At 37.8% G+C, this 24854-nt stretch overlaps 1 non-coding gene across 1 annotated transcript; it reads left to right on the top strand.

The window, feature by feature from the left end:
- LOC108301810 lies at positions 1-21610 on the top strand. The gene is made up of 4 exons (XR_005199616.1): positions 1-41; positions 7697-7754; positions 17098-17312; positions 19248-21610. It is a non-coding gene; the product is annotated as an uncharacterized LOC108301810 (transcript).
- The last annotated feature ends 3244 nt before the right edge of the window (positions 21611-24854 follow it).

Here is a 24854-nt window from a genome sequence, read left to right as displayed (position 1 = left end):
GCAACTCATGATATGCAGTCTCCAAGATGAAAACAAAAGTGGTGAGTTTTCCTAGACTAATCCTTTTTCTCCTACAAAAGGAAATCAGGGATTTTTGCCTGCTGGGAAAAGAATGGCAGTGGTAATGTGGGAAGCCAGCAAGAAGAGGCTTTCAGAATAGAAAGCAGGTTTTTACTTTCAAGCCTGAGCTATTATATTCAAATAGACACAGAGTTCCAGAGAGCTCAGGTGCCAAACGCTCATTGTTGAAGAATAACAATAACTATAAAACAGAGCAGCATATAGATTGATAGGTCCTTCAAGGTTATAATGGGGATCAAAGAGTTTAACAACTCACTAAATAGGCATATTTTTAACAACTGAGCCATTTTGGAGACCCTGAATTTCTAAAGATAAGCTTATGCTTCTAGTAGAAAAATAATGGCCAGTGTATTCTATTGCTGACCATCCAGGGTTATTTTATGCAGCATTTAATCAATGCTTGGGTGTTAGAAGGCCTTGCGAATCATTATTTAAGGGAATCAGCACTGCTGGGTCTTAGAATGGCCTGATAAAGGGAGAGGCCTCTAGAGAAACCGAGAGAGATCCAAGCCATTTCTCAGAATGAAACCAAATAAATCACCTATTATAGAATACCTCTTATGGTGAAGTTACATAACTCATCCACTACATTCAGTGTCTGGGTGATGGGATTAATTGTACCCAAAACCTCATTTGACCTCTACCTCGGAACAAGATGACCAGTCCCAACCACAATGCCTTACATACAGAAGGAACTCAAACATATATTGAATGAACTACTACCGCCTATCAGTGAATGTGAGCATAAAATTGTTGGCTAGAGGTTTTCTGTTCTAGAATTTACTCTTTCATCAGAAAATAAAGGAATGGAGGATGTATTAGGCTATTTTGACATAGCCCAAATTATAGTAGTTTGTATTTTTGAATATTTACTGTAAATCAGGGAGTATTATAAACATTTTACATGTATTAATTCTCATAAGCCTCTGAGATAGGTATCATGATTTATTTTTACAAATAGAAAACTGAGGCACAGAGAATTAAACTAATATGCTCTAAGTCTTCTAGCTGGTAGTGGCACAGCCTGGAATCAAACCAAGTCTGACTCACTCCAGGATCTGCAGTCTTTACCAGTTTTCCAGACTGCCATTACCTATCCACAGCAAGTGAACAAAAGCCTTATTAAAGATCTCCATTTACTTTGAGAGGATATTTCAAGGAAAATTTTCTGTGTGATAAAGATGCCATATACTATAATAGTATAGAGCCTAGGACCTAGAATCAAGATTTGATTTATGGCTCTACCAATGATCCTAAGCAGGTTAACCTCTCTAAGCTTACTTTAAACTGGAGATAATAGTACCTACCTCAGAGGTCATTTTTGAAAATTAAATAAAGTAGTCTACATAGTGTTGGATAAAGAAAATATGGCCTATGTACATCATGAAATACTATGCAGCCATTAAAAAGAATGAGATTTTTTCCTTTGCAGCAACAGGAATGCAGTTGGAGGCCATTATCCTAAGTGAATTGACACTAGAATGGAAAACCAAATTCCACATGTTCTCGCTTGTAAGTGGGAGCTAAACATTGGGTACTCATGGATATAAAGATGGGTTATAACAAAGAGTGGGAGGGAGGGGGATGGTCAGAATTGAAAAACTATCTTTTGGGTATTACATTCAGTATCTGGGTGATGGGATTAATTGTACCCAAAACCTCGGCATTATGCAAACCTGCACACGTTTGCATAATGACGAGGTTTTGGGTACAATTCATTCCCCTGAATCTAAAATAAAAGTGGAAATTATCAAAAAATAATAATAATTCACATAAAGCACTTAGTACGGTTGGCACACATGTTAATGATAATAACAAGTTTACTGAGCTATTATGTACTTACTAAACATCCAATAAATTTTAGTTAAAATAGTTCATTGTGCTCAATGACAGCTTGATGTCTACCACATTTGGATAGTTTCTAATCTTTTCTAACCTTGAGAGATGTACTTATCACCATTGAATTCAAAAACTTTGTGGAATAATCTTTATTAACCTCAAGCTAATGATTAATCAAAAAAGATGTCTGTGTGTGTGTGTGTGTGTGTGTGTGTGTGTGTGTGTGTGTGAAAGGTCTATATACTACTATGATGTCCTAAATCAGAGAGTTGAAGAAGGCTAGCCAATTATATGTTGCTCGGACCTACTCCCTGCTAGGTAGGAGTTAATATTACTAAAAGTCAGTGAGAAAACATTTTAAGACCTGCCTTGACCATTCCTTTCCATGTAGAGAAGTACACTTATCATCAACTCTGGATGTTGTCGTAACTTTCAGACGTACTGAGTCTGCTGTGGCAAGGCAGGATGGAGAAAAGAATAAGTCAGGACTAGAGGGGACAGACTAGCTCTACCCAGTAAATGGGAATCTTGGCCATTACTTAAACTTAGACTGTGCACAGGGGTAAGAGTGACCTTAGGTCTGATTCCAGCTTGCAATGATATTCAAGAAGTCTGATCTCAGGGCAGAAGCACCACAACAGTCTTTAGGCCACAGTAATATGTAAAGGTCAACTGATGGTGACATCTTGGTTCTTTGGGATTTCATTACAAGAGGGAGACTTTTTTTCACACAACCCAGTTGCAGCTGGATATAAACCTGTGGCGAAAGGAATAAGAACAAGATCCAGATTTTGAGGGAAAAATGGTAAGAGTAGAAAGATTTTCAGGACCACAGCCAAATGTAGTCCAGGCCTGGCAGGGAGCTGGAAGAAGTGAAATACAGGAGCCAAGATGAAAATTTAACTTCCATTCTATGAACATGCGAGAAAAAGCTGCAGCAAAGATAATCATGAAGGGCTTTCTGAGAATTAAGTAGAAACTAATGCAGTATCAGGAAGCACAAATAAGTTGGAATAGCAGTGATGAAAACTTCAAATCCTTTCATGCACTAAAGCTGAGATATCTAAACTGAAATCCATTTACAGGGTTCAGAGGTCCCTCTGAAATATGCACAAAATATTCATAGGTGGACACATATGTGCAGTTTTCTGGGAGGAAAGTTCATAGCTTTGATCTGTTTCTCAAAGTAGTTTGTGATCCAAAAAAGATGTATGACCACTGGCCTGAGTGAAGTTCATATAGGCTTGATCATTTGGTTGTTACATTCGTGAGACATATTTCCCTAACATTTGACCTCATAAAAAAACACAGATAGTAAGTAGTGAAATCATAGCATTTCCACATGTTGCTGTTCTTCATATCTGAAGAGGACCCACTTGGCCCTGAGAGCCACCTACCTTCAGTGTAGCCACCAGAGCCTAAGGCCTGATCAGCAGTCCAGTGCCCCCTTTGCTGATACTGCATTCTCAGGACTGCCATGGGTGTGTGGCTGTACTTCTCTTTTTTTAGTCCAGTGTTGTTTATATCATGGATACCAAAATGTATCCATGGAAAGGGTTTTTAAACTCCTATTTGCAAAGGGGTGCCAGACTGACAGGGTTTTTCACGGTTCATGTAAAAATCAGAAGAACAGGGAAAATAAAATGAATTTTCTTTCACAAAGCTAAATCTATTCAATTTAAGTAACTATCCTTTATTCTGATAAGACAAAAGATTATTCCCTTATGAATTATTTGATGTTAAACAAACTATGTTTTGATGGTGATATCTGATGGTGGTTTGTTCTTTTGTTTTTATCCTACTTGATCTATGTTGGTCTCCAATTAAAAAAAAAAAAATGTAGCCCATGAAATCAAATTGTAGGAACTGGTTTCTGTTCTACTCAACAGCAAGACATCTAGCCTGCAAGTGAATGCCACAATCAGATCCAGTGGTTGTTTTTCCACAGACCACTCATGTGACTACTCATGCCTACTGGCTCCTCATGTGACTGATTTTCCATGGTGGAGTTGGAACTAAAATAGGCACAACTGACTTGTTTGTTTATTTGTTAAATAGACACCTGGCTTAGACAATTAGGATAGCATCAGAACTTAGCAGTTCCATCTTTAACTCAGAAAGTGCACGGCATCACATTTGGTAACTGCTGGTTGAAATAAAATTGACTCACTTTGTTCAAGGCACATAGGAACCCCTACACAATTCCCTCCTGCCCACTGTGAATCACGTTCAGCCAATTGCCACCCAGCACAGGGCTACTCACTTTCTGTGAGTGAAAAGTAGCTCTTATAAAGGGATGGAGTGTTAGAGCAAGAATCTACTTGTGAGAGTCTCAGTCTCAATTTTAGTAATGACTTATTCTGTGACCTGATATGGTCACTCAAGTGGACTTTCTATCCTTGTGGGGAATGAAAAAGTGACAAATACTGTACTTGCTTAATAGTGTTAGTATAAGGACATTAGGCTGAGGTAGGCATGTAGGCACTATTCAGGAACAGAAATTTCTTAACCTAACTGTGGACTTCAAAAATTATGAAGCTGAAACATTTTAATCTTAGGATGAACCCATCATTTAACTTAAGGTACTTTTGAGAATAAATATGATTACTTCATTGATGTATTCATACCAGAGTATTAAGACATTTTGGTGTTTGAAAAATCTATGTGCTTTCATAATTTATCAGTTGGATAGTATCTATTATAGTTAAGACCAGTCTATTAAATAATCTTTATATAAAATGATTTCATAGGAAAACTATTAAATGTCTTGAACAGAAAAGTTATAATTGGACATAAACTATTATTAGATTCATCTTCAAGAATAATTCTCTACAAGAAATACTTTGTATGACCTTTGCTCGTGTAACCTTGTCAAGGCTACAGGGTTACCTGGACAAGTCAGGTAACATCTCTCTGCTCTTCAACTCTATAAATAAGAATAGAAGCTACCTCAAAGAATTAAATGTGGTAATACATGTATGTAAGCAGAGCAGGACACACAACAATCATTTGATAAACTTTAGCTAATATTATATTCTTTATTATATTATTATTATTGGCAAACTTGAGATATCAGCTGCAGAATACTTTACCAACAAGAAAAAGAAGCTCTGAACAATCTTACATTGTTTTGCTCTACCATTAAGTTGCAAGTTTCCCTCAATTCATCTCTATCATATCTTCCTGAGAAAACAGCAGAATATAAATAAGTTCAATCATTCTCCAACGCATACCTTATAAGACTCTCAGGAAAACCTATCTGATCTCTAGCAAATCTATACCAACATTGTGCACAAATGCATATGTGTTCACACTAACACACAGACACGTGTACACGCACACACACAGACACAAACACAAAACAGTCATTTTTAGTGTGATTCTCTAGGAATTTCAATAAACATAGGTTTGTTCTTTAAACTGAATTATATTTTATCACAAACACTGCTATAAACAATAGGAATGTTGCTTAAAAGCATAAGCCTAGAAGACAGGCCATGTACAATTATTGATCTTTTCTAATCCTTGGCCTCCGCATCTGTAACACCTGCTTTATAGGAGAAAGGATGTAGTTAAATGAGATACTGCACATAAAACACTCAGCACAGGGCCCGGCACCTTGTTCATGAAATTGTAGCTGTTATTACTCTTCATTACAGATGTTATAATTTTCATCTCTAAAAGTTCTGTTGGATTCTTTCCATAGTTTCTATTTCTCTCTTCATCACGCTTGGGATTTTCTCTAAATTTTTGAGTACATAGAGAATACAATAAGCGTTTGAAGTCCTCATCTGTTAGTTCCCTCATCTTTGTCATTTCCCAGTCTTTTTACCAACTGATTTTCTTCTAGTTAGGGTTCATAACTTGCTTTTTTGCAAAACTGGTAAACTTCTATTTATTTTTTTTTTGCACAACTGGTAAACTTGTATTACATCATAACTTTTGTCATTGATCACTGGATGTTGCACTATTCCTTTCATTAGTATTGGATTTTGATCTGCCATGCAATTAAGTTACTTGGAATAGGTTGGGTCTTTTCAAAGATGGCTTTTAAACTTTGTTAGGGTGAACTCTGAGAGCCTTTGAGCCACAACTCATTTAGCCCCTTGCTGAGGCAATACCAACAGGGGATTTTACCTGATGCCACCTGTGTTATGAGTTCTTTCCGCCCTGTTGGGAACACAAACTTAAATATTAGCACCCACCCTCTCTAATACTCTGTTCTATAAATTCCAGGTGACTTGGCCTCTCTGAACACCAATTCTGTTTCCTTCATTCAGCCAGAACAACAACACTAGATTGCCCGTCCCTGAGTTCAGCCTGGAAACACTTTGGTCATTGAACTGGTGCAATCATGGGACTCACCTTGTTTGCTTCTCTTCTCTCAGGGATGAGAGTTCTGTGCTCCCTGCTGTCCAATGTCTACAAATTGCCGTTTCACATTTTTTATCCAGTTTTCTAGTTGCTCAGGGTGGGAGGGTAAATCCAGTCCACATTATTCCATCTTAGCCAGAAGTTGAAGTCTTTGGCTATTATTATATCTGAAAGCCAGTCTTAGGTATAAAGCAGTCCTCAACTGTAAGTCAGAGTAAAAGGAGTAGCAAATGTGATACATTACAGACTGTACAGGTTAATGTATGTGATTATAGGATGTTATTAAATACATGTATCAATTTAAGCATGCACCATTTTCTTTTTATTTTTATTTTTCACTTCTGAAAACATTTAGCTTTTGAATTCTTAACACTAGGCCAATATTTATGAAAAGTCACAAATTAGGGAGTTTTGTATAATTTGAAATCCTGTTAAAGATATGATTAAGACCTTTGTGACTGACTTGGTAAATTAAAATTTTCTCTAAAAGAACAAAAATTGATTTTCTTTTTTGTTTTTTTCCTGAGGCATGCAATCCTCTGAATATTGAAAATTAGGTTACTCTTACATAAATACATTGCAACTGTAATTTAACATATCTATGAAGCTGAAGTATTAAGATCCTTCCCCTGCAAGGTTTAATTTTTATTATACAGCATTATACTAATATTAAACATTATTACATTGTTCAACATTAGATGAATTTGTCGAAAGTGTGTTTGTGTATGAGAGATTGTGCATTTGTGTGTTCATGTGTGCATGTGTGTGTAGGATGCACAGAAAGAATATGCATACAACAAGGAAAATTAAGCTCAATTTCTTGCTTAAATAAATATTTTATATTTGTTAATATAGTACTTAATCTTCAGGCTGAGGATTATAAATCCATGAAGGGAAATTGAGGAATTCAGACTTAAAAAATTGCCCTTGAGATGGAATTTAATCATCGCATTTTGAGATATATAAAATATACTACAAAGTGTGAGATAGCTCTACAAAATTTTTATTACATAAAGTCATTCAAATGAGAAATACCTCCTAGATTCACAAACTGTAGTATATATGTCTAATAAAAATTACTCTTAAATCTTACATTTCCCCTTTGAGACATTTATTGTTCCTGGAGAAAGCAGTATTTTTTTTTTCTTGTTCCTAAATCTGTCTTCTATTAAACTAGAGGGCTCTATAAATCAGTAATAACCTTTCAGATATCAACCTTTTCATAATTATGTCCTCCAAATGCAAGTAATTGTTTACATATTTTATACAGAAATAAATCGGAGAAAACATATGTTCCATTTGATTTGGTGGAGGTATAAAGATTTAGGTTATTTTTCAGCATTTGTGAAGTTTGGCTTTACACTCTTTTATACCACATTTGGAAAAAAATTATTTCACACAGAGAAACAAATACATCAGATGATGCTATGCAGTTATGAAGGAAAAACGTGTGTTGCCAGGTAGGAATTGATAAAGATTTTATCAATATATGGCTTTCATTAAATATAATACTCTGCATGACTTAGTGTACCATGTGTGTACTATGACTATGATTTTAACTGTCTAACAGGTTAAAAGGAATGTTTGGTTTCAGTCAAATAGAGCTCTGAGTATCTTTCTGATGCTTTGGCTGTATTTCTCAACAGGAAGTGGGTAAACTTCCAAACAAGAATGATTTCAGATTAAGAAACAACACCAGCATCTCGAAGGCCCTCTGTTTGTATAATGAAAGGACAGCAAACAGAGAGGCCCGCGGCTGTTTTCCTAGATGCCTGCTCTGGGTGCCAGCCATCTGTGTTCATTTAGATGGTGTATGTGTGTGTAGGTAGGTGAAGGGCGGGGGAAAGAGGAGAGACAGATCTCAGGTTGCAGTTCTGAGTGTGGTCTCTATAAAGAATGAAACCTCTGCCTGGTGCCTCTCAAACAAGACCCTCATCTGCTCGTCTCTCCAGAGAAGTAATTTCACCAATACCAGCTGCAAGGGGAATGTTTTGTGTTTTCTTTATTCAAAGTGAAAGATGTTAAACAGAAATTTTCAGAAGCACTTTTGTTTGGAAGAGGGGAAAGGAAGATCGCAGAAACTGGAAAACATCCATGAAATTAGCCCTAAATCATGGCCAATACTGATCATTTCCTGACAAGCTGTCTATCAACCAAGCCACAACAATAGTTTATTCAAAGCCCTCTGGTGCTAAAAGTGATAGAGCATTGTTAATTGAATGTTGGTACAATGGTGGATATTTTTAAATTTTAACTTTCATAACTGCAGTAGTGGCTAGAACAGCCGTTTACTATCAGGAGTCCCCAAAACACATTGTTAATGTCTCTCTTACAGCTTGCATTAACAGGATTTAGAAGAATATCAGTTTAAAGTAAAGGACCTGAGAGCTTATTTGACTCACTTAAGATCAGTGAAAGAGAAGAGAACAGAAATTAGAAATGCAATCAGTCATGTTAGCTCCAAATTTGGCATTTATTTGTGAAAAAGTCTATCTAAATATAATGTCTGTAATTAGGAGATGGAAATGAGCTAATTTGGCTGCTTGATTTTATTTTTTCATAATTCATAACCAAAAAATTCTGGTTGCCTTTAATTGATGTATTTATTGATAAAATTTTACAATATTCCTATGGCCTAAAATATCATTAGAATATTCTTCCAATGCTATTCTCCCACCCTGTCTCTTTCCCTCCTGCTCTCTCTCCACCTCCTTCTCTCTCACTATCTCTCTGAGTTTTTGTAGCTCTCACTTATCTGACCTTCTGTGACATATTCTGTTCTTAAACTTGAATTGGTCAATGTTGTGATTCTAACACCAATGTCCTAATGCAAGAAGAGGACATGCCAGATTCTGGGGTTAACTTTCTGGATGTCATGTCTGCTTACAGAAAAATGATTTGTATTCCCAATTTAGTGTCAAATTATCCATTTATGAAATTATTATAGGGTGTGAAACTCTTCCTCTTAAGCCCTTCTCAAGGAAAAAAAAAATCTTTTTATTAACTGGACTAAAAACCTACTTTAAGAAAAGCTCCCAAACTTAATAGTAGTAAGAACATTTCAAGTTTCTTAGAATGCTGTGTTTCTAGGTTTTCATGTAATCAGAATGCTTAGGAGAAGAGCAGGAACATTTATTAAGTATTTCACATATTTTGAGAATTATTTAAAATGAGAAACAGACTCACCTGGGTAACATTTTGCCTTGAAAATTCACTGGCCTGAGTTTGTACACCACAATGCAAAAGATGCGTAAGGAACTATTTAAGCTGATTTCTTTCTACTCTAGTATTTGACAATTGCTACAAGAGATTTCTTCCTGGGTGTAAAGGAGTTTCTTCCTAAGGGATCCGATAAAATCTGTCGGCATCTTTTGCAGTTTGGGTCTTCCTATTACTTTGTCTTATTTCATGAACGAGCAAGCACATATCTGTCCAGAATCACAGGATTCTCACAAAAAGTACAGGACAAAGATCCAATACTCAAGAAGCTTAGCATGTGGTTAGGGGGAAGCAAAACTAATCAATGTAGGAAATAAATGGAGATCCTACATGTTTTGAAGAGCAACAGGAAATGGTTTTGTGAGATTAGGTGAGTAGAAAACAATGGCATAGATTGGGGAAATAGCTTGGCTTATAAGACTAATATTGAGGAGAGCCCTAGGAGTAGAGAAGGCAAGGAAGACGTGTAAAATAATTTTGCACACATGAGAAAGAATCAATTAATTTACTACCTTAAACTTAATGCCACTGTAGATTCTTGAGCATGGGGTGACATGAGGAAACAGGTGTTTAGGAAAATTATTCTGACAATGATATTGGAGGTTTGGTAGGAAATGGTCTGGAACATGGAGCTATATCAGGCAGCTGTTGGAGTGATTCACAGTGATTAGACTTGGGCTGAGGTTACGGCAGAGTTAATGAAAAGAGCCCAAATCTTGAGGATGCTTTGAAGAAACAAACAATGGCTTGTCCGTATCACAGGCTAACTATAGGAGAAGGACACTGGTAAATTGTCCAAGGTGACATCATGATCTCAAGCTTGCAAAACTGGAAGAATGCAGGTATTACCCAGAGAAATGAGAAAGTTGGTAACTTGGATAGGAAATGCATTTTCTAAAAATTATAAAATGTATTTGAGAGTATGGTAGCTTCAGTTAATATTTATATTTAAAAAAAAAAACATTCTAGGCCGGGTGTGGTGGTTTACGCCTGTAATCCTAGCACTTTGAGAGGCTGAGGTAGGCAGATCACTTGAAGTCAGGAGTTCAAGAGCAGCAGGGTTTTACCAGTTCAAGAACATGGTAAAACCCTGTCTCCACTGAAAATAGGCTGAGGCACGACAATCACATGAACCCAGGAGGCAAAGGTTGCAGTAAGCAAAGATTACGCTACTGCACTCCACACTCCAGCCTGGGTGACAGAGTGAGACTCCATCTCAAAACAAAACAAAACATTCTAATGCTTTAGCATTCCTACTTCTGAATATACACTGCAAATCACTGAAAGTAGAGATTTGAACAGATATTTATACATCCATGTTCACAGAGCATCATTATTCACAATAGCTAAAAGATGGAAACAACCAAAATGTCCATTGACAGATGAAGGAATAAACAAAATGGGGTGTACACACACACACACACACACACACACACACACACACAAACCAAGAAATTAGTTGGATGTGGTGGCGCACACCTGTAGTCCCAGACACTCAGGAAGCTGAGAAGACAGGAAGATCACTTGGGCCTGGGAGGTCAAGGCTCTAGTGAGCTGTGATCACACCACTCCACTCTAGCCTTGGCAACAGAGTGAGACCCTATCTCAAAAGAAGAAAGGAATGAAGCCCTGATACTAGCTAAAACATGGATGAAGCTTGAGGGCATTCTACTAAGTAAAATAAGCCAGATATAAAAGGACAAATATTGTATGATTCCACTAATATGTGGTACCTATAATAGTCAAATGCCAAGAGACAGAAAGTAGACAGAGTTTATCAGGGGTTGGAGGGAGAGGAGAATGGAGAATTATTGTTTAGTGGGTACAGAGTTCAGTTTGGAAAGATGAAAACATTCTGGAGACAGTGGTGGTGACGGTTGCAGAGCAATGTGAAAGTACTTAATGCCACTGAAATATATACTCAAAAACAGCTAAAATGGTTAAGTTTATGTTATGTATATTGCCAAATAGAAAAATGAGTGTCATAAAGAAAGACGGTGTAAACCCTGAGGGCAAACCAAATAAGTGCTTCCAAGAAACAAGTAGAATCTGTACACTTGAATTTAAACTTAGGACCTGCCACTTACTGTGTGTCTCTTTTTCTTGTCTGTAAAAGGGTGCAATGAAGAGAACTAAACGAAATAACAGGTAACACTCTCTTGTACTTGGTAGGTGCTCCATAAATACTAGTTTCCTTCACAGTTTAAAAAAAAAAAATACTCTTCAATTTGAACTTCTTCCCTGGACAGAATTAGACTTCAGATATATTACTGTGCATCTTTCATGCCAAACAGAATAACTTCAAAGAAGAGGTGCAGCAGCTGTCACAGAACAAAGACTCATGCAGGAAGGGTACCTCTTTCCTTATGCAAAGACTGAAAAACAGGAAAACGCAGCAGTAAACATGAGGCTGCCTTTGACTGACAACTTCCCCTCCTGCCTGTGCCTCTTGCCCAAATCTCAGAAACATCTGTCACATACACTTGACTGTGTTTGGTTTTTATCTTAAAGAATCTTTATGACTAAATAAACTAATAAGATGTGAGGAAACTTCCAAGTACTCAGAAAGCTGACAGCTTGCCCAGAAATACCCAGATGATTTCAGTCCCTCTCAGTTCATTGGTAGAGAAGGAGGTTCAAGGGAGAAGTAAGACAATGTTATGTTAAAAAGCTACCACTGCCTCTGGTTAAAAATCAAAACTGGAAATTATCATAACTATTAGTGTGTGGTTAGAAAAGATTTTTAAAATATCATAAAAGTTACTAAAACACTTAGATATTTTCATAACTTCTAAACATTATCATGTTCCTGGTTAATATAAGAAGGAATTTTATTTTAATCAAAAAGGATGTCAAAGCCAGAATCCACTGATGAGAAAAATACTTCCAAAAATCTAAATAGGTGACCAAATCTCTCTGCTTTAAAAGAAATAGGAAAGAGATACCTCTGTAAAGCAGATGCAGCAATGCAAAGCAGGATACATGAATTTAGACGTTCATTACATTTGTATACCAAACATCAATATACTTTAAAACTGCGGTGATCTCAGAGTTCCCGTGTGCTGGAGCTGAGACCAGAACCCAGGGCTCCTAATTCCGAGTTCAGTTTAATATCCCATTGTATCCAATGCCACTCCAGAGGGTCACAGATCAATCTTCAAAAAACCTCCACAAACCACCCCCATGTCCGATATTGGCATAACGGATCCAAAATAAAGCCATCTAGACAATTTTGATTGTGATCCTCAGATGCCACCCCATCCAAAATAAACCTTACTGGCTCTGATTTCCAACTGACTGACAATACACATCACGCTTTCCAATATGCACACATTTGGATTGGGCTTGTGGCTTGCATGTTAGTCACCCGCACTGCTGACCCCATGAATAATCACCTCTCCAACTGAAGTTCAGACAATAGGCATCCTGCCTCCTGCTTTACATCCCAGGCATTTTAGAGACACCCCTGTGGTCCTAATTCCTGGAAAACAATCATTTACACTGTATAAAACTCAAAACTCTAGGGAGGCAGTTAAGTAATTTAGCATTTTTGTTTTATGTGAAAATATTATTTCTAGTTCATAATGGGAAGTTCAAAAACATTGTTTCTTATCATTAAAAGCTCTCAGAAGTGTGTAATCTGGGCTCTTTATAGGTATGTTCCCTGTAAAATGCCCTGAGGAACAGAATACAGATCTTTCTACAAAGAAATACCTTCAATATCTTTTGTTGTTTAAGGAAAAGGTCTTTAATTTAGAGCTGAATTAGTCAGACAGATGAACAGTCCTTGGAATCTGCAGTTAGTTTAACAAGCTTTTAAGACAAATGAGGAGTGTTTGTCATCTATTATGTTGTGATGACTGTGAATTGAATGTAGAGAGTATACAGGCTCCTTCATTCAAGAAAGTTTTTTTCATGCCATTATGTTCCAGATTCGTTAAGGTAGTTGGACACACATGGATCTGGCCCTGAAGGATCTTAAAGCCAAGTCAGGGTTCTGTGCAGGATCAAACAGCATCCCCTCACAAAGCCTTGAACAATTAATGTCCACCCAGAACCTCAGAATGTGACTTTACTCAGAAATAGGCTCTTTGCAGATGTAATTAAGGTATACATTAAGAAAAGGTCATACTGGATTAGGATAAGATGTAAGTCCAGTCATTGTCATCCATATGAAAAGAGGAGCGGGCACAAAGACATAGATATACACAGGCCATGTGCATGTGAAGATGGAGGCAGAGACTGAAGTGATATACTTACAAACCAAGGAAGGCCACGCATTGCTGGCCACAGCTGGAGCTTCAAGCAGCCCCCTCCCAGGAGTCTTTGAGGGATAGTGGCCTGCCAGCACTTTGACTTGGTACTTCTAGCCTCCAGAACTGTGAGAGAACAGATTTTTGTTGTTTTAAGCCACTCGGTTTGAGATAATTTGTTACAGCAACCCTAGCAAACTAATACAGGCTCCATCTTTGAACAGTCTGATTTAATTGGCTGGGTATAACCTGGGCATCAGTATTTTTATGAAAGCTCCTTAGGTGATTCTAATGTTTTAGGACCATCACTCTAGATTGGTGGCTTTCAGTCTATTAGCATCAGCATCAACTGGGAACTTAGCACAAATGAAAATTCTCTGGACCCACACAGGCTTTCCAAATTGAAAATTCTTAAGAGTAGGATGCAGCAATTTGTAGCTTAACAAGCACTCCAGGTCATTCTGATGTCACTAATGTTTGAGAACCATTGTTCTGGTTGATAGGGGATCCAGGATGTGATGGAAAATAATCAGTGAACAGGAATGGAGCAAAGCAATAGGCAGGCATATTTTAGAAAGTAAGGGAAGAGTGTTCATGTGTTCTTCTGGCAGCGCTGTGACAGTACATCTGGAAACCTCAATATCATGCTTGGTGTTGCTTAGAGGTATGTTACCAATCAATCGTCTTTCAAGTGCAATTTTTGAAGACACACTGTTTTCAAATGTGCAGGGGGCCCTGACAATTTTGTTGCTATTCAGGTCTATAGCAACCCAAACTCTTCATTAAGATTGTATCTGTACCCATATCCCAGGAGGCAGAGAAGGAGGGCAATCTGAACACCTGAGATGAAAACTTCATTGAGGCCAACTTCTTTTCACTTCAATTATTAGAAAACTGGCTCCATTTGCCACTTCTTTTACCCACAGCCTGAAGAACAAAGCAGGCCAATACATTTCATTCTGGCATGGAATTATGCTCTTTGCCAGAATCAAGCTATGTAAGGCTACAGTAACCACTAAGAATGGGGTAACTGGAAACTGTGCCCCTTGATGAAAAGCCTTGGTAAAATCCACATGGCTAGCAGTTGATAGAAAAGAAAATATTAGATGTTATTTTTTTCAGAGATAAATGGTTTAAGAATCCAATTTAAATATTTTTATTTGTTTGCTTCATTTTCATGCATCTGACCTCAAGCAGAAAGGCTTTCCTGGCAGCATTGACAAGATTCTTTCTCAAGTTGCTTGCATTGTAGTCACATAATCCACTCAACTTTCTCTTATGCTGTTATGGTCCCAGTATTATATTGTCAACTTAAGGTACCATTTCCATAAGCATTAAGGTAAAAAGTACTAATTTTTCTTCTAACTCCATCTCTTACTTGATCCAGATTTAGAAACTGCCCTGACAAAAAGAATTAGCTTCTCATTTTTAACAAGTACAAGAGAAATTATTAAGTAGACCAAGTTTGTCTTTGAAGTCCCTTTCCCTTTCTTTTTGGGGTATTCATCCCACATGCCTGGTGCCCACAAGCAGACCCATGATTGCTCAGGGACTCCCATCTAATTGGAGTGGTCCCTCATTTTTCAGATTTTTCTTCTTCTGTCATGCCTCATAGTACATTGATCTTGTGGATTAAGAAGACCATGCTCTCTTTTGGTTAACATCAGGGATGATGGATTGATGTTTGTTATTTGTTAATTAGCTGAGGTTACTCTTACTAGATACAATAATATTTTAACCCACATGAAGTACAGATGTCTTCTTACAAGGGGAAATTGAATGATAAGAACAGCAAGCTCTTGCAGTCATAGTTTGAGGACATCTGCCTGGAGTCCTTACAGAGTTGCCCCAAGTTGTGGTAGCTCATTGATGTCAAAATCAGCTAGTCTGATTGTTAAATGAAATGCAGACTCTTGCATTCCACCCCAGACCTTCTGAATCAGAGTTCAGTGGTTGGAACTCAGAACTCTGAATTTTAACAACTCTCCTGATTATTTTTTGGTACACTGGAGATTGAGATTCTCTGGTATCATGGAAGGATCCCCAGATTCAGAGTTAGCAGGCCTGATTTTTAGCCTCGTCGTCACCATGTGCCATGTATCCTGGGCAATTCGTGCCTCTTGTTTTGGAATTTAATTCCTTTACAGTCAAATGCAGCTAAGAATACTTGCCTTGTATTGTCCACCTTAGAGAATAGTCGCAAGGCTCAAATGAGTTAAAGCCTTAAAACTGCCCTCTGTACTACAGGGCTGGCACTAGAGTGAGGTGAGTAGGCCACTCACCTTGGGGCATAAAATTAAAGGGGGTCCCAAAAAACTCATAATCAAGATAAATAATATTTTAATGCAATATTTTTAAATCAAAATTAATGCATAAAAGACTATAATGAACAAAACATCAACACTTGTGATGTTTTGGGTTAGTGTTACTGATTTTTTTCTTTTTGCCTCAAACTCAGTATAGCATGGCATTGTTACTAATATGTATTTTAAAATTTGATGTGTTTACTGTAGATGTTTTTGCATTAATTTTTATTTTTAAAAAGTGCTTCCATCAAAATATTATTTTCTTCATTAATTGATTAGTGTGTGATACTCCCTTAAAATTTATACCTGTGGTTAGTAACTTAGCTGGTCTCTCCCTAGTCCTAACCCTATAATCTAGAATAGGTTGTGCAGACGAAGGTTGTTTTTACTGGGGTGGACCTGGTTTCCTCAAATAGTTGCATGCACACATCAAAATCCCTGCTGGCATCCTAGCTAAATTCTGCCTGTTGAACGGTGAGAATGTGGTCCTAAGAACATAAGGCAGGTATAGGCATGCGCACAGTGATTTTCAGGAGCCTCCCTTCCCGGGGGCACCAGAGAAGAACTCCTCATTGGGATATTTGGTATGAGAACCTGTTTAACTGGTGTAACTGGAAAATTTGCTTTTGTTTAAGGGAGAACTCCTCCTGCAACTACACACCCATCCCAAAAAAGTTTAAATTTGCAAGTTGCCTCATACGTAGTTTTTATTTCAAAAGCTATTATCGTATACCAAGGCTAGCAAGTCCCCTTGTGCTGGAGACAAGAATTAGTGCCACCCAGGCTGGGTAGCTGGTAACCAGGGAGTGGAATGATTAACAAGAGACCTGAGGGTCGGGGAGAAGGGTGATCTGCTGAGCAGAAAGAAGCCCCTGCTCTTTTGCTGTTTTTTATTTCCCCACCTCACTCAAGGAGGCAGCTTAAAATCCAGTACTGAGAAGACACAGGGCCAGGTAGAACAGCCCACCTCCTCCCCTCCTGCCAGCCTGGAAGGTCTAGGATAATGCCTTCAACTTCTCTTACAGGACCCCAACATTTGTGCAGTGTTTGCTGTACAAGGAGGAAAAATGGAAAGAAAGCATGGCATAAAAGGGGGAAAGAGACTCTGCATGAGAAGCCCAGCTCAGCAGGCCAGAGGACCCTGGATCTGTGAAAGTAAGCATCCAGCCTTTGCAAAGCAGCAGGCAAACTTAGAGATGCCCAACTTCAGAGTGATGGCAGAGTGAGCCTGGGTCTGCAGGTAAGCAGATGACAGCCACAGGAGGAAAAACAAAAAGTAGAAAACAAAGTTAACTCTCTAAGCCTTTGACACTAGATACTAAAACTAAAGACAAACAACACTGTGACATTCTCAACTGTGATCTTTACATGTGATATTTTCCTTTCTTCCAATGCTTCCCTGGTCCATACATAATGATTTTTAGAATAAAGTGTTATATGACTTATCACATATCTGAAAAACCTTTGTGGCTGTGATAAGCTAAACAATGTCCCCTCACCCCCCACAAAAAATCCACATTGTAATCCCTGTACATTGTTAATATGTTGGCTTACACAGTAATAGATTTTGCAGATGTGATTAAGAATGTAGAGATGAGAAGAGTAGCTTGGTTTATCTAGGTGGGCCGAAAGCAATCACAAAGGTCTTTATAAATGGAAGCAGGAGGCTCAGAGTGAGTAGGAGGAGTAGGGAAGATCAAAGTAGGAGGCTGGAGGGATTGAGGGAAGCTGAAAAGGTCAAGGAACCCCCTGAAGCCTTGAGAAGGAATGCAGTCTTGCTAACACCCATGTTTTAGGCTTCTGACCTCCAGAAGTATAAAAGAATCAATTTGTCTTGTTTTAAACTACTCAGTTTATGGTGATTTGTTACCGTAGCAATCAATACAGTTGGTAATGGGTTAACACTGGTCATTCTGACTTTTAAAAAATTGTGCCTAGACTTGACAAGCAATGACCTTGTCGTGCAAGTAATTTGGTGGCAAACGTTCAAAGCTGGCAAAACATTTACTTAGCTGTATGTTTGGAGGACCTCAAAGTATGTTTGAGCTGAACATGGTATAGTGCACAGGCCTGACACTTCGGCAGCACCCAGGTCAGTGCTATATAGTATGAGGCACTTAATAAACGCTTTTTGTCAGTCTCAATAGGAATAACAGCTGACTGTGGGTTATGGCGTTCCCATTTCCACCAGGGTAAGACAATTTAGAAAGTTGGATTCCAGAAACTTGAACCATGAAATCTAATATTTACAGCTCCACCTCAAGAAAAAAGAAGTGGGCAAGGCAATGGAACAAAGATATAAATGAGTAATGTTTCTATATGGTGACAGGATTTTTAAGGCACCCAGTGATGCCAATGAAATTGAGTCATTTGGAAGAGTTAGGATTTGGGAGGCACTTTTTGGTAAGTGAGTGGAATAACTCCTTGTCAGTTCCATGCTGGCTTCTGCATCTACTTGTGGCCGTGCCCTTTCTGTTCATAATGGTTATGTCACTGATGTATTTATACTTTCCAGTGGAGTCTGAATCAACAAGGTTTATTCACACACAGATAATTCAAATTCATAAAGCCATGCCTGTGATTCTCTTCAGATATTTACTGACTTAGAGTGAGGCACATGTAGCCACACTTAGCATTTTACCTTATGGTTTCTGGCTCTCTTCTCTGGCTCACATGAAGAGCTGCTCATTCATCTTCACAGTTAGAGAGATGCTATAGTTTAATATGCCTTTGAGAAAGAACTTCACTCTATAGAGAGTTAAAGTAATTGTGGTGAAGATGACGTTGAAAACAGGAATATGATTTTCAGATTCCTTTCTGAGCAGGGACCACAGGCAAGAAGGAGAATGTACTCAGTGGCTAATATGAGTACACTCTGTAGGGCATAACCTCTGGACTTGTTCTGCCAGTGATTCCATGCCACATTGCCACTTACTTTCTTTTCTTGGCCAACTTACTTAACATTTGTACCCCAGTTTTCTCATCTCATGTACCACAGTCACCCACAAATAAATAAAGAACACACAGATGCCTTTATCACTCAGGATGTGGCACCCAGAGCTGAGATGGGGATAAGTGGACTACCCCACTAGGTTGTTGTGAAGATTGAATAAGTTAATATGCATGAAGTGTAATCAAATGATGCCTGGCCCACAGCTTTTATTCTTCTTCACAGGTCCCTAACTCTTTCCACTGCTCCACTGAGCCCCCCACCATCCTTTATGCCAGCACTGTGAAGATTGTTCTTGCCTCCCCTGCTGTCATTCAGTAACCTCTACAATCTGGCCCCAGTAGAAAGAACTTGCCAACAACATATCAATAGCAGAGATGAAAGTCTGGTCATATGGTACCCACATCTATTGAAGTAGTCATGCTGATACCAGATATCCCTGGTTCTCTGTCTTTGAGGCACATGGTAGAACTATACTTTCTAGTTTTCTGTGTGGCTGGGTGGGTCATATGACAAGTTCAGACAAATGAGTTATGATTAGAAACATTTAATCGTTAATACATATTCTAGCACTCTTTCCTTCTGCCACCATAACTGATCATGTTTCAGACAGTGACTTCTCCATCAGGCTGGTTCCAGAGTGAAAATAGAGCCTAATAGAGTCTGTAGTTGATACAATATGGACATGCAGGGTGAATGAGAAAATGCTTTTGTTGGGTTAAGCACCTGAGGTTTGATGGTTTGTTGCTCCTGCAGCACAACCTTACCTATCCTAACTAATATGATTATCATTGACTAACCTGACAACAGAAGAGTCTCTCTACTTCTACTGTGATGAGGAACAGAGTTTTACCTATTATATCTTAATAGCAGCAGCCTCTGGAAGTAGTTATATCTCTACCACTTCTTACCCATGTGGCATAAAGCCAGCTATAAACCTCTCCAGGTTTCAGTTTTCCCTTTTAAAAGTAGGAGTAAGTAAGACCTTTCTCATGGAGTTGTTGATCAAATGAAATAATTAAATAACGAGTATTTAAATTTTGAATTTTAATGACAATTCAAATGAAATAATGTCTATGAAGTATTTATTTAGTCCATAATATCCTCAGTAAATGGTAGTTAGTCTTACTAACACAAAAGAAATTGACAAAGCCATGCCATGCTCAATACGGTTTCTAGAACCATATTATCTCTAAAAATCCCAACTTTCCGCTGTAAGTTTGAGCTAAAGATTAGTAGAAAATTTGGCAGAACAGGCTAATCAATTCCAATGGTCTATTCTTCTTGTTAAGTTTAGCTATCAGTCATCTTTTGATGAAAACAAAGCCAGCCTAGCTGTTTGTAAGCAAGCCTCTACAAAGACAGAAACTGTCTTATATTTCTTTGAATATCTCCTATGGCCTCTCACATACGCCTTGGCTATATTTCTGGATCTTTATTTAATTGTTTTGAACGCTTCTTATGTTTAACTTCTGCCATCTCCATTAGGAAAACAACATAATCTTTCCTTCAGTGCTGTTGGCATAAGCCCCCATGACCAGGCAACATTTGCCCCATGTTTAAAGAATGCAGTTGTGTAAGGTTGGTTGACCATCTGACAGGAATTCCTGCACTGAGTGGTCAGTCAGTGGAGATCTCTTTCCACTGGTAACTTTATCAAGAAAGCTAGATCCAAGACTGTATATCAGGTATATTTTCATGTGTGAAATCAAGGGATAGAAAATAACTGGAAGGAAATATTCCAAAACATTAGCAGTTGTTTCTCCCGGAAAGTGTGATGTATACAGTTGGATGGGTGATATGTATAGTACTTTCCATAGTCCTGGTCAAGAGATATTTTGGAGGGCTCCACATACCACAGTCACCCACAAATAAATATAATAAAGAACACACAGATGCCTTTATCACTCAGGATGTGGCACCCAGAGCTGGCCCAGCATAGTCTATAATACTTAACATCGCTCTCATGACCACACTCTTCAGGTGCCAGGGAAATGAACCTCTATATCACTTCCCTGTATCCTTAAAAGAAAAGGCGGCCTAATTTGAAAGCTGATAAAAATCAGGAATTATGATGATGTTGCTTTAGAATATTTGGAGGATGTAAGAGAAAAAGAGTGCTGGGTTATGAGAATAACCAAACTTATCAAATTCCTCCCTAAAGGTAACATAAATACAATAGATGCTTTTACAACAAAGTGTCATTTCTCAATAATGCCAAGAATCCTTTTTCACGCTTCTTTTCTTGTTCAAATTCCTGGTTCCCATGCTACTCCATTAGCATAATATTCAGAAAAGTTGCAGGTGGTGATTTAGGAACATTTTGTAATATTAGCATTTCATATTACCCTTAAATTTGCATGCATGTATCATATGTGTATCATGGTACCAATTCTTTATATTGGTAACTAGGTGGGCATAGAATGTTTACAATGTGAATAATGTTATCTCTATAAAAATAACATTTATTTAAAATGTTAATATATGAAATAAAATTTTGGCATATATTAACTATAACTTGTATTATACCTTTTAAAGTTAATAGATTATTTTGAATATTTTAAAAGACTTTTAGAAACATATAAAATAACTTTTAGATTTTATTTTTGTATTTAATTTATATATTCTCATTAAAATATGTTTACATATACTTTCAATATAATTGCAGTTTCTAAGCCTTCAGAGAATTGCAATGAGTTGAAAACAAAGTATGTAAGCATATTGATTATAACAACAAAGTAATTTTTCTGAAATAAAGGCAAGAAAACTTAACTGATGGAACAAATACAAATCTGTAAGTTATGTAAACACTTTATTACTCATTTAGCTATCATGACCCATAGACAGAAGAGCCAGATGTGTGCAATAATAACTTTAGCAGACGTTTGCCAGCCCTCAGACATACAAAAACTATAACTTCACATATATCCTTTGCTTTTTGTCACTATAAGGGTATATTTGTCAAGGTAGAAGGATAAAATATATTTTATAAACCAATTTATAATAAAGAACTAAAATCCCCTCCAAGTGTCAACTTCAACAATCCCCTTGGGTCTATTTGTTCAGACTGGAGTTTCCATTCAGTTTCCCATGCCAGATAAAATATAGATTAAAGCCCAGACTGTCCCCAAATGGCAGTGTCCCTGACCTCATGGCAGGAAAGAAAGAAGGCAGCCTGGAGGAAGTGACTGATTCACCATGAAACAGTGGTTTCGCTGAAACAGAGACCTCCCAGCAGCTCCAGGCCAGAATTACAAAGTACTTTAAGAGCCAGTTCTACAGGAAGAGGGCCAATTATGTCCCCAGACTGACATGGTACAAAAGAGTAGAAGAAAGATACAACCATGGGGAAAGTTGAGCCCTACAAATAATATCTCTTGTGGTGAGTTTCCTTTAGTTTCCTCAGCCCCAACACTCAGATATGCTTAAGATAAAAAGTTCTTGAACTTGACAGACAGTTGAGAGCACCAGTTGTCTCAAGAGCAGAGATTCCTTGGAAATGATAAGGTGCAAATATTCTCAAATGGCTCTCTTTGTATCCAACTGCAATCTCCAGCCATAAACCAGCAGGGGCAAAGCTCTGAGGCATCCCTCAAAACACCAGGATTCTGCTGTCTGAGGGCTCCCTGGACTTCCTAATGACAGAAACCTAGTCAGCCTAGGTTTGGGATACTTTTTTTAGAAAGAATCTCCAGGCACAACACTCAGAGAAACAAGCGGCCAGCGAAGAAGGTTGTATGGCCCCTGTTGGAAAGATTACTAAGCAGGGAGGCCCTAAGATGAAGAGAGCTGGGCTTCTGTTTTTGTTTTCTTTTTTTTAACCTTCTTTCTCAAAGCTTAACTGGAGAAGCCCTCCTAAAGCCAGGGGTGGGCCCATGGATTGTATCTTCTTCTGGGGCTATGCTGCTGGGAAGTGTCTCCCTTGAAGAGAAATTATAAATGTTCTGGACTCCTCAGAATTCCAGATTGCTTCTAAGGGGACAGTGCTGGATTCTCACAGAAAGCGCCCACTCAGAAATTGATCTGGGAAGCTGGACTTAATTCACAAAGACAGGATTACTGGATGCTGAAGAAATGAATGCTGCTCAGACCTCACTGAAGGCTCACACATTGGAGAAAGCCTCACATACTCTACACTGACTTGCCATGTGCACGTATTCACAAAATGTCCAAGGTCTATCACTATGAGTGTTTGGGTTATTCATTGCTGCCCTCATTTATCAAAAACTTATTTAGAGTTTTTGATATCAAATACTTAGTGCCTGAGGATTCAAACACAGGAATTGTGAAAAATCACAATATTCTTGAGCCCTTAGATTTTTTTTAGGTGTTTAAACAAGGCCAGGTTCTTCTCTAGGTGGAATAGTTAAAGTAAAATCCATTTTTGACAGGGACAGAGGGCTTAAACAACTTCTCTGTGCCCCGGCCCATTGAAAACACTAAAATTTGTATTCTAAATTTTAATATGGAAATGTGGTTTGGCCTGATTTTCTTCCTTGCATTACTGCTTTAATCTAATCCTTCTGTAACAGCATTCCCCAGCACAGAGGCTTGTACTAGTGAATGTGTTTGGGGAGTACAAGAGAGAGAAATATGGGCTTTGGAGTAAGGTGTCTGCAAACCCATTTATGATAATGTATTGTCTTGGTCAGTGTTACCAAGGAGTACAGTTACTTCTCTGTGTATGTTCGAGGCTTTTGATGTTAAAAAAACACACTCTCTACCCTGTGGCTTTTCCACTTACAAGAATTGCTCAGGCCTTGTGTATCCCTTTGTAGGCCTCTGCTCACATTTACCCTCCATGAACTGTCCTCCAGTCTCTGTCCAGCTCTGTTTCTTGCTCTTGGTGCCCGATTTATACATCAAAAAAACAATAAAGCTGCCCAGGGGTACTGAGCTCCAATACCAAGAATAAAAAATCACAATAAGATGTATAGCTAATTTTTCCTGTTTTTATGTGCCAAATACTTTACTTTCTGTTTTATTTTATATTCACAATCTTGGCCATTGTTCTAATGAGGCACTGAAGTCACGAGACTGGCCTGAGATCACATTGCTGGAACGCAGCAGATTTAGGATTCAAAACCAAATCTCTTTGACCCCCAAACCTACTCTCAGTTAAAATGCTGTGTGGTCTCAAAGCCCCTTTAACACTCACTGTCTCCAGTTATGTCCTGTTTTCCATTCCTAATATAATCTATCTTCTGTTCCTAAGACAGGCAGCCAGAATTTTGTTCCTTTTCAAGTTTCTTCAGAAAACCAATCTTAATTATTGATCAATGTTTTCTATTTCATTAATTCTCAACCTGATCTTTTATTTCCTTTGACCTAGTTTCTTAAGACCTTATTCTGCTATTCCCGTTTTTAATTTCTCAAGTTTGATTAGTTTATTAACTCTACCTTTCATTTTTCTCTAAGTACAGCTTTTCTTCAAATTTTGATATTTCGTCTTGCTAATCATTTGGTTCCAATCATCTTCCATTATATTAATTCTATGATGCATAAGTCATTTGAGAAGTTTTAAAATTTACAAGTATGTATTTCTCTAACTTAACTGTAAGAGTATAGAATGTATAAAGCCAGACTTTTGTGTCCTAGCACATGATTACTTTTCAAAAATTTTCTTGTGCTTGGAAAGAATGTATATTTGCCAATTGTTGAGCAATGTTTTTATATGGGTTCATTTTATCAAATGTGTTGGTGGTATTGTTTGGTGCTATATACTTTGCAAATTTTGTCTTTTGATCTTTTAATTACTGTAATAGAAATATGTATTAATTCTATCACAATGGTGGTGAATTTAGCAACTTCTTCCCGTGCGACAACTCACTG

This window comes from Cebus imitator, unplaced genomic scaffold (genome assembly GCF_001604975.1).
Source record: "Cebus imitator isolate Cc_AM_T3 unplaced genomic scaffold, Cebus_imitator-1.0 Scaffold37, whole genome shotgun sequence".
NCBI lineage: Eukaryota > Metazoa > Chordata > Mammalia > Primates > Cebidae > Cebus > Cebus imitator.
This window is presented reverse-complemented; position numbering and strand designations above follow the sequence as displayed.